Raw genomic sequence first — 12,659 nt, 5'->3', positions numbered from 1 at the left:
CCATTACGGTATTCCTATTTCTAGTTTACTATTTTACATTTCTATTTAGTTATCGCATAGTTTATCATTAGCACGTTTATTATATTACATTAGCATTATTCTTACTATATGTTTCACCATTTACTTTACATCATTTCTACCATTATGTCTAGCATTTTATTCAACAAAGTTTATAGTTTACATTACATCATGAGTAGCTAAATTCCTTAGTCTAGGGGCTAGGGAAGCCATGCAAAATCAAATATAAAATGGTAAATTAGGTTGATATAATATTGTCTAATTGTTTTTATCACATGTTTGCATCGTCACGTTTAATCTATGTTTAAAGGCCTTACTCATTGATTAAGTTTGTTCATTCGTTCTAAAAGTCGAGAGGCATGGAATTGAATTAGACTAAGCATGGGTAGTAGGGCGACCTAGTCATAAACGAGAGTTTCTCTAGGACCCGGTCTACGGTTGACACTAATATCGTAAGGTGGGTGTCTCTAAGCCTAAACAATTGACAATGTTATTATTACCGAGTTTATCATGATCATATATTTACCTTTGCATGTGTGACCCGACTCCCCTAGACTCCCTTTTATCATATAGTTTACATCTTAACATTGTTAGTCATCAAACCAACAACAAACAAACAAAACGAAATCGACCTTGATAAGAATCTTTCCATAGCATTTCGCAACGCAATTCCCGTCTCCTTGTGTTCGACCCCTATTGCTACATTAATTTGTGTCTAGGGTAATTATCTTTGCATAGGTACACGATAAGCCTATCAATATGCTAACCGTATTGCGCTAACGTTATCCGCTTTTATAAATCTGCTTCTGCTATTTGCCAAACAAAGCCTAATCTTTAGGTACATTATCATGTTTTTGGTCGAACAATACAAAAAAAATAAGAGATTTATTTTTCCAAAAACTAATTACCATATTCACAAAACTGATTTGTATGAGGTACAATAATATGGCCGAGTGCCTAAAAGACTCCTAAGTAGGCAAGTAACAAATGTGCGGATTGGCTAGCTAACGAGGATGTTACAACGCAAACCAAGGTTTTTCGAGACTTCTCCTAGGTGATTGCAAGAGCATTCTTGGTTCTCGCAAGAGCTTATTACTAATGATTGCCCTAGAGTAGCTTCTACTGACTCTAAACTTGTTCATCTTTAGTTATTTTCCGGGTTTTGTAGAGGATTAACCAACCTTAAGGGGGTGTTTGTTTCATGGGCGGGTATGGGTTTGAGATCGGGAATCATACCTGGGTGGTATCGGGTTGAAACTTGATACCTCATACCTTGTGTTTGTTTCATTTTTGGATGATACGGGGTTAGAAATCAATCAAAGCTAAAAATCTTACAAATACAATATTTTTATGGGTTTTTCTAACCTATGCTCACTGGCCATGGGATAAGAAAACGAAAAAAGAAAGAATTAAATGACGTTTTTATGAGAAATTGGAATATCCTATCACTTTTACTTTTCTTTACAATAAATACATTTATTTCTTTCCTTCTTTTTGGTTTCTTATCAGGACAGGACCTTACCCTATTCTCGAACCCTCCGCGGAGCTCTACCCTGCCCACATTTCCTTTTTTTTTTATGGGTCCTATGCCTAGTGGGCATAGGTTAGATAAACCGTTTTTTTAATAATAAATTTTAATACTATTAAATCATCTCGATAAAATTTAATCCAATAAATATATAAAAACATTTTTTTACAATATGTCATAATTGTTTTTATCACTTTTTATTATTTTTATTTCTTTCCTCATAGTTTGAGGTATGTGTATGAAACTTTCATTTTTGTCAAAAAAACATATGGAATGGGTTTGGCTCATTCCCACCTTTATTCCGTCCTCTCAAAATAATCCTAATCTATAGAGCATCTTCTCGAAATTCATCTTTACCTGTTAATGATGAAGGAAAAGTAGATCTATATACTTACATATTCATATATGTTATAATTTAATTTGTCATAAAATTAACTAATGATCTTATGCATGCAAACAAATAAACAAAATAAGGAAGAAACATCCATTCTTACATTGGATTTTTGCTTCAAATGGGCACAAGAGAGATCACCTTTCTCTCTTGTTCTTGAGCTTTCCTTTTGGATGAACAAAGACCCAAGTGTAGGATCTCTCCCAAGGATTTATACCCAAAGCTTTCTCTTAATTTAAATTAATATTATAGTTACTAGTACAATATTAATCTTGTAGAAAATTGACCCAAAAGTATTATGAGACACTTAATATTTTCGGTTTATGGGAGGAGGAAGAAGGAAGTTTTTATCTCTCTAGAATTCTTATTTTTGGATGAGTAAAAGAATGAATGATTCACCACTACATACATTTAGTGTGTTATTAGGTAAATAAGATGAAAAACCATAATGGTTTTTCCATCTCAAAAACCGGGTGGAAGGGGGGGATTTTGGGGAGCCAATGCATGCTTGAATTGTTCTTTACAATGAGCAATAGGTTGCAAGGCTAGTCTATAATGCAAATGATTGTGTTTTCCACTAATTTAAACAACACAATATTTTGCCTAATCCCCTCTTAATTTCGGTACACTCATAAAATGGAACCCATTTTATTTTTGTCAAATTTGTCAATATGTCACATGTCATATGTTACATAAATTTGTTATGTATTTTTAACATATTAAAAATCAACGTATTAATAAAAAAAATACGTCATATACAAAAATCGACTTAGTAATTCATAATTACTTGTACCAAAATAATTTACCAATTTATAAATCACAATAAATTGTATTTATAATAATTCATTCAATTTTAATTGTTTCTTTAAACAATAATTTCATCTGAGTAATGATACAATTCAATTACTCAGACCGTATCTCATTTAATCAAATTTCAATGAGATACGTAAATTTTACTTCCAAAATCGTCCGTCAATTTTCAAGTAATTTAATTAACTCGTAACGTTATACGATTAATTAAATGATCAATTAAGAGTGTTGCCCTATAGGTATGACCTAGGGGTCAACTTGATCACCACCGTCGCACGACAGTAATGTCAAACTCTAGTCAGCCAATCATTACCGATATATGTTGACCAGTTGACAGTAAAAATTACTTCCCAATTGTATTCTTTATAATGAGATTTAAACATGTGATCATCATGATCAACAGTCGTGATCGCATTATTGTCGGAGGACACATATTCCAACAATCTCCCACTTGTCCTCGACAAGTGTGCGTCACCAATTCTTTTGTCCTATTACTATCTCCCACTCAATGCAAGGTGTCTTTCAGGTCGTACTTGCAAGTGATCATATCGAGAGTGGTTTCCTCGATCTGGAGAATAACTGATTGACCGGATTTATCTATCATAGATACCTTCCGAGCGTGGCCACGCATTTCCAGTTCATTACTCTTCTTGTGGCCCTGAGATATTGTTATAACCCTGACTAGGGGTGGACAATTCCTATCGCACTCATTCCCTTCGACTAGCCACAGCCATCATAACCCAAAATATGCCCATTTGACCCCATTTACGAAGGTCGTAGTAACACAAATCAAAGTTAATCTGAAACTGTGCCATCTTAGGCGAATAGTATTTAGTCAAAAGAATCGACTCATTTGAATACTATAGCAGCTCTCGCCACGACCAGGCTATATAAATTTGCCAGAACTCTATAAGCGGTCATTAGGCCCGACAAAATGTTCCTAACAGTCTGCCTATGTGATCGACTAGTCATCTCACATGACTCTATGGCACTTAAACTTGCTATCAATCGCATCACACGCTAGTCACTTCGAGACGTCACCTCATACAAGCAACTATGGGCAAATACAATGTTAATCCGTGTTCACTTTAACGGGGTTCAATTGTCTCCACAACCCGTTTGGATGTAACAAAGTATAAGGCGAGTTAATAATAACTCAAACGACAAATGTCGACATCACACTCGGGTAGTCAATATCATATTACAACCTTGTGATGTATATCGTAAGTGTAAACACTTATTGATTGCAATAGAAGTTTAACATGCCATGTGTCCATGTGTTCAAACTTCTTACACTTGCATTTTCCTTTACATTCATGTTCTCTCTCATAGCATGAATCTTACCAAGTAAACATCAAGGTTCCCGACCTTGGTTTCGGTTCTTTAACTTGAAAGAACTTCCTTATCGATTATCACATAACGAACGAATTTGTGATGAATGGTATAACTTGTACTGATCAAGTACTCCATCCACACACAATGCACTAGGTATATGTTTTGTAGAGTCTTACAACAATTTGACAAGATGATTAGCCTAGCACTTCTCACAAGTCCTAGCATAGTTAGGAAAGATTAGTTTTGAGTAACTTCTTATTCAACTAAGTATCTTTCCAAAACTTCTTATTTCTCTTTCTAGCTTGAAAGGGTTAGGATTCTCATAAATCCTTGCATGTGCTCGGATATTCTATAATATGTGCAACCTCTTGACACATAATAGAGCATTCCGTCAAACACGGAAATCACTCATCGGATTCTACTTGAGAATTCATGACGTTTCTATTATGGCTTACCAATGAATCATCATGCTCTTATGCACATGATTCACCATTGGACATGTGCATGATTATTCTAATGGCGGAAACATTAGTTACTAATAATCATGAGATCAACCGTTCATAGGTTCAATGAACGACCATGACTGCTAATGGCAATTCCATTTTCATCTACATGAATAGCCTATGTGTATATTGATATGATGTGTATCTCTTAATACTAATCCAATATTTCTTGTTGTAATTGGATTCATCATAGTCCAAATTCATCCAGAATTGAAAACTCAAATACTTCTTTGTGAAAGAAGATATTAGCTCGTCATTCCTAATGAGTAATGAGTTGTAAATATTCAAAGGATGATAGCTCCCACTAAATTCCATGTCTTCACATGGTAATTTCCTAACTCCCACTCAATTCCACATATTTCAAAATTGACTTCTTAACCGAAACTTTTCAAGAATTGAAATATAAATTGCACTGCCAAGTTATTAAGATAGAACCATATATGTTCCCATCATATCCCTTCAAAATACCTATTTTGAAGTGGTCTCATCTTAACCTTATGGAAAGAGATTTTAATCTCTAACTCACTCATATCATAATGATGTGTAGCGATGTCATTATTCAAATATAAATAATATCTAGAACACGTCCTTCGAAATACCCTTTGGGAAGGAGGTTTAACCATTTCATAATGAGGTTAAGTAATGACATTTGCGTGGTTAAAACTTGGCCATTGAAGATATCGGTATATCAATCCTTGCAACCTCTAGTCATAAATATCGCTTATTACTAGGATGTTACATTGATTCATTTAGGCTCTTAAGTAAATCTCAAGGTTGAAACTATTGGTCAAAATTTTCATAAACTTAGTCAAAAACTTGTTAAGACTTTACATTAGTCATTTTTCTTCCAAAACTTTCTTTTGGTCTCCTCGTGTAGTTATCTTAAGAATATACTCTTATGATTACTACACTTGGTCTCTTTTGTCATATAGACCTTACTTGAGACCATAGATCTCATCTATTCGGTATACTATATGAACAGATATACCTTCATTTAAATCATTCTCTCTTGCGTAGATCTTCATTTACACAAGTACACAATTTTATCTTGCCTTGTGTGTTGTGTCCTCATTTTTCTCCCACTCTATCTTTAGAATAAATACACTAGAGATTCAAAGATAGCATATGAGACACAAATAATGATGTTGAAGTATAAGGAGAACTATCTCATAGATAGACTAATAGTTATTTATTTCGTATGTGTACTTGGTGATTGACATACCTTTAAGAGAGTTCATAGACTCAAGGTTACTTTGTAAATGATCATACACAAGCCTTAAGCATGTGGACATATAATGAAACCCGTCATTATATTTGTCTATTAGATCACTTTAAGTTATATGTTTCTAAGAGTAAGCATTTAAACATGAATTTTAGAACAAAAGGATAAAATGATAAAACGGGTGACTTGGGTTGCAAACCAAGTCACCATTATCCAAAATACAACCCATTATCCAAAATACATTTCCATGTCGAACACGGAAACTTAAGGTTCTAAAATCCAAAACATAATTTAAAATAAGACAATGAAAAGCAAAGCTCCATGAAAGCTATCCCTAGCTTCTTGATGGTTTCTCATGCTTGCTTTTCCTTTCCCTTGTCTTTGCTTGGTGGAGGCCCTATTTACAATAAAAAGGGAGATACATTATCACAACTTTGTATCATAATACCATAGTTGAATTAGAAACATAAAAGAAAGGATAGTCATTTACCTACTGGAGTGATCTTTCCAGCCTTAATATCACCAAGGTATTTGGAACAATTTCTTTTCCAATGTCCCATACCATTACAATAATGACATTTATCAAGAGGACCCTTCTTGATTTTTTAAGTGCTAGCTTCACAAGTCCTAGCTTTGGTGAATGTGGGAGCTTGCTTCTTACTCTTCCTCCCATTCTTCTTGAACTTCCCCTTACTCTTAGTGCTTATGTTAAGCACATCTTTTGGTGGGTTCACATTTAACCCCATGTCCCTCTCGGCTTGCACAAGTAGCTTGTGCAATTCTTCAAGAGACACATCCTTGTCTTGCATGTTAAAATTCACCCGGAATTGAACATATGCTTTGACTTTGGACAAGGAGTGTAGAATCCTATCTACAATGAGTTCTTTGGAGATTTCAACCTTTTGAATTTTCAAGGTCTCGACAAGCTCCATAAGTTTGAGCACATGAGGGCTAACCTTTTGGCCCTCTTTGAAGTCGAGATCAAAGAATGCCGTGGCCGCCTCATATTGGACGATCCGCGGAGTTTGTGAAAACATTGTCACAAGTTTGGAGTAAATCTCATTAGCATTGCCCATTTTAAAGGATCTCCTTTGGAGATCCGCCTCCATCGCAAATATCAAGACATTTTTCATTGCGGCGGACTCCTTTTGGTAAGCCTCATATGCTTCCCTAGTGGCGGCGGTCGACCTAGTAGTAGGTTCGGGTGGAGAGGCCTCGGTAAGGTAACGAAGTTTGTCGTCACCTTGGGCGGATAATTTGAGTTGGGCATCCCAATCGGAGAAATTTGACCCATTCTTTTCAAGTTTACATCGATCCATGAAGGATCGGAGCCATGATGAACTAGCGAGAGGCGTGGCGTTAGGGGTTGGTGTTGCCATTTGTTATGAGAAAAAGAAGTGGTCTACAAAACAAAATAGAAGGAGTAAAACAAATGTCGTTTTAATAATAATAGTCGTAAAAATGTATGATTTAAACAAGTTTTATGCATTTTTCTAGTGACCTCTACCCAACTAGATAAATGATTCCAAGATCCAAATTCATATCGACTTAGGCACGGTATGGCCGATGAAACCTTTATCAATATAACTCGGTGGATTAACGTTTTAATCGATTCTACTTTTAGAACTCTTGGTCGATAAAATTACTCTAATAATTATCTATAGCCCAAAACACATCCGACAAGGGCACGATATGGCCGATGAAACCCTTATCGAAAAACTTTTGTTGAGTTCAATCCAAATTTCGAATAAATGTGTCCATGATCCAAATCCACATCAATTTAGGCACGGTATGGCCGATGAAACCCTCATTAACATGAACTCGGTGGATTAACATTCATCACCCATTTCCCCTACGTAACAAGGTTTGTACCCCGGTAGGGCCGGGTGCACTCCCTCGCGAAATAGGTTTTCATGGTTTCTACTATTTGGTAAGGCTATGTCTCAATTAATTGTTTTAGCGAGAGGTCATGTCAATTTATTATCTATCACGTTTTAAGTGAACTAAAGCGGTGAACTACGATAATTCTAATTGACACGGTCGATAAACTCGATAAGATGATGATGCATGTTTTAGTTATGGCGATTTAGCGATGCATGTGACATAAAAATAAAATGCAAGCATAAAATAAATAAATCCTAGTATTGCCTTCCTAAAATAGAAAAACTATTTAACTATTACATTTTCGGAAACCAACTCCATTGGTCCCTTGAACTTCGGTTGTGACACGCATCTCGAGGTAACACCATCTTTATGTATCGCCATCTTGAAGAAATCCGTCTTTGGGAACTCCGAGATAAATTAAATTACATAGCAAATTACATAATTTCCTATTATACATTTGTAACTAAAATAAAATAAATCTATTAAATTACAAAACGGTGATACGAGATCACAATAAAATTACAACCGAATCGATATTCCCATACATTTCGGGAAATACCAATTAAAACTAAGGCCATACTAAGTAAAATTACATAATTCAAAAATTACATAAATAAAATTATGACAGTCATAAAGAAAATGCAGCATTATAATATGTATGAACATGCCCAATTTTATTCTAAATCGCCTTTAATTAGCCAATATCGTATATTACTCGGTTTTTACGGATTTGCGTGATTTCAACATTTTACAATCACAAAAATTACATAAATTCATATTTATGCATAAGTTAATTACCCTAACCTCTTAGGACTCAAAATTTAGTCTTCACTAATTATTTGACCATAATTAACTCATATTTCTAAAATTGTTCATTAATGGTCCAAAAATTACAAAAATAAGCTATAAACTTCAAATAAATCACAAAATTTCAAATAAATTCAAAATTTGAAATTTTAAACTCATGAACATTATGAAAAAATACCATGACACTCATAATGTTCAAAAATTTAGGTTAAAAATTTCGAAAGTTTTCCGGAAAAACAATGTTGCGGTTTATCGGTTTTTAACAAAATAATCATAAAAACATGGGAAAAATTATATTCATTAACTTTTAAATTTTAGATCTGAAAAAGATAATAAAATGCAACATATGATGTTTTTCTTTAGTCATGAAGTATGTTTTAGCAATTATTCACTAATTAAGTCACTATATATGCTATTTTTCATCAAAAATCCATAAATCATGCATAAAGACTTCATTATAGCCAATTATTTTACACACATCTTGTAAAATTTCATGTGACAATATACTAAATTTATATGACCAGATTCGAAATTTATCTCATATTAACCTATTTTTCACCTAAAACGGAATTTAATAATGAAAAATCCATTTTTCGAGCATAAGAAGTCCAAAAATTATGAAAATTTACAGATTATCTCAAAATAATATATGTGACAACATATCCAAAAATCACTGGAAAATTCGAAGTATAGCTAATTTTAGACCGAAAATGACATTTTTACTCATAAAATCATATTTAAATGCCATTATTGTAAAATATGAACAATAAAAATCCGTAAATTAACCAAAATATCCTAAAAACATTTTATGACCAGAAATTTAACATACATAAATTTATTTCGTGATATCTCATAATAACACAAATTATTCAAGTTTTATATGTTATTCTTATAACTCGGAAAAACTTTTAACCGATTTGCATGCAAACAACCATGGCTCTTGATACCGATTGAAGGAAAAGTAGATCTATATACTTACATATTCATATATGTTATAATTTAATTTGTCATAAAATTAACTAATGATCTTATGCATGCAAACAAATAAACAAAATAAGGAAGAAACATCCATTCTTACATTGGATTTTCGGTTCAAATGGGCACAAGAGAGATCACCTTTCTCTCTTGTTCTTGAGCTTTCCTTTTGGATGAACAAAGACCCAAGTGTAGGATCTCTCCCAAGGATTTATACCCAAAGCTTTCTCTTAATTTAAATTAATATTATAGTTACTAGTACAATATTAATCTTGTAGAAAATTGACCCAAAAATATTATGAGACACTTAATATTTTCGGTTTATGGGAGGAGGAAGAAGGAAGTTTTTATCTCTCTAGAATTCTTATTTTTGGATGAGTAAAAGAATGAATGATTCACCACTACATACATTTAGTGTGTTATTAGGTAAATAAGATGAAAAACCATAATGGTTTTTCCATCTCAAAAACCGGGTGGAAGGGGGGGATTTTGGGGAGCCAATGCATGCTTGAATTGTTCTTTACAATGAGCAATAGGTTGCAAGGCTAGTCTATAATGCAAATGATTGTGTTTTCCACTAATTTAAACAACACAATATTTTGCCTAATCCCCTCTTAATTTCGGTACACTCATAAAATGGAACCCATTTTATTTTTGTCAAATTTGTCAATATGTCACATGTCATATGTTACATAAATTTGTTATGTATTTTTAACATATTAAAAATCAACGTATTAATAAAAAAAATACGTCATATACAAAAATCGACTTAGTAATTCATAATTACTTGTACCAAAATAATTTACCAATTTATAAATCACAATAAATTGTATTTATAATAATTCATTCAATTTTAATTGTTTCTTTAAACAATAATTTCATCTGAGTAATGATACAATTCAATTACTCAGACCGTATCTCATTTAATCAAATTTCAATGAGATACGTAAATTTTACTTCCAAAATCGTCCGTCAATTTTCAAGTAATTTAATTAACTCGTAACGTTATACGATTAATTAAATGATCAATTAAGAGTGTTGCCCTATAGGTATGACCTAGGGGGTCAACTGATCACCACCGTCGCACGACAGTAATGTCAAACTCTAGTCAGCCAATCATTACCGATATATGTTGACCAGTTGACAGTAAAAATTACTTCCCAATTATATTCTTTATAATGAGATTTAAACATGTGATCATCATGATCAACAGTCGTGATCGCATTATTGTCGGAGGACACATATTCCAACAAATGATCCACAATAGAATGTAATACTTCTATTTTTTTATATTTCCTAAAATGGGTGTATCCGCTTAAGACCAAATCGGGTCAAATAATTGACCTAGTAGCCTTGTTTTTAGGCTATCCCTCCTATTTGACCCGATTTAACCGATATTGAATTTAAGAAGGATATACCCGTCCCAAGTCAGAATTTGTGTTCCATATCTGATTCCACTTTAGAATTAAGGGGGTGGAATTCGAACCCGTGACCTTTTAATCAAATTAGCTCTGACACCATATCAAGAAACCATCTCAACTAAAAGTTTAATCTTATGATTGAAGTCCCAGATAAGTTTTATACTCTAACAATAAGAATCCTTTCATTTCTTCTTGTTGTTCACATCCATTCCCAATCTCCATATCTCTATCATTGTTTTTCTATTTTCTAATTACAATTTGTAAAACCTAATTGCAGGAATAGAAAGAACAAATTGCGGTAGAAATGCTTCATTTTCGATCGAATAACAACTATATTCCAGGTAATTGTGATCAAAATTATTAATTTAAGCTAATAATTGCCCTAATTATTATGAAATTAGAATCGTGATTAATATAATATTTTTAAACAAAAAAAATATGTGTGAATTGTGAATTGTGAATTTCTAGCTTGTGTATTTTTACATGTGTTTTAGGTGAATGATCTTACTATATTACTCCCTCTGTCCCCCATCTGTCATTTAGGTCCTGTTCTTTTAGACTGAAATTGTCTGAACTGAACTGAACTTAATGGAGCTGAACTGAACTGAACTGAACCGAAATAATAATAAAAAGATTATACTAATAATAATAACAATAATAATAAATATTATAATAACAATAATACCAATAATAAATATTATAATAATATTATTCATTAATAATAATATATTAATATAATCTAATAATAATAATCTAAAAAGATATATAAAAAATAAAATAGTAATATAATAATAATAATAATAATAATAATAATAATAATAATAATAATAATAATAATAATAATAATAATAATAATAATAATAATAATAATAATAATAATAATAATAATAATAATAATAATAATAATAATAATAATAATAATAATAATTTAGACTATGCAATTGGAGGAGGAATTGGGCTCTTGGTAGTATTGTTGCCAGTGTGTATATCATCTGGTGTGAGAGGAATAGGAGGATCTTCGAGGGCCATGATAGGACTGTTGCTGCTCTTTTGAGGGATATCCAGTTTGTAGTTAGTGCTACCTTGCTATTCAAAACCCCCTTGGTTAGTCATGAAGACCTAATTGGGGTGGTTACTTGTTTAGCTTAGGGGTGCTTTTTACTTTCTTTCCCTTTATGTGGTTATTGCTTTGTAAGAAAAACTCATGTATCCTTTTTTGAATATATGAGAAAATATCTTTCTTGCAAAAAAAAAAAAAAAATAATAATAATAATAATAATAATAATAATAATAATAATAATAATATATTAGTAATATAAATGATTACATTATTAATAATAATATAATATATTAATAATAATAACTAAAAAATAAATAATATAATAATAATAATAGGTCTAATATAATAACTTATTAATATAATAATATTAAATATATAATAATAATAATATTAATAATAATAATAATAACAAATATGTTATTAATAATATTAATAATACTGAATATATTAATAAAATAATAAATGTAATATAATAACTTATTAATATAATAATATTAAATATAATAATAAATAAATATATTAAATATATTAAATATAAATATAATAATATTATCATTAATCATAATAATATAATAATAAATAAATATACTCCCTCCTATTCTTAATAACCCTCCCCTTTCATGGAGGGCACGGGAATTAAGGGAGGGGAGTATTATATGATAAAGTATTGTAGTGGGGTAGGAGATTGGAGAGAGGAAAGGTATT

Source organism: Silene latifolia, chromosome 1 (assembly GCF_048544455.1).
Source record: "Silene latifolia isolate original U9 population chromosome 1, ASM4854445v1, whole genome shotgun sequence".
In the NCBI taxonomy this organism is placed as follows: domain Eukaryota; kingdom Viridiplantae; phylum Streptophyta; class Magnoliopsida; order Caryophyllales; family Caryophyllaceae; genus Silene; species Silene latifolia.
This window is presented reverse-complemented; position numbering follows the sequence as displayed.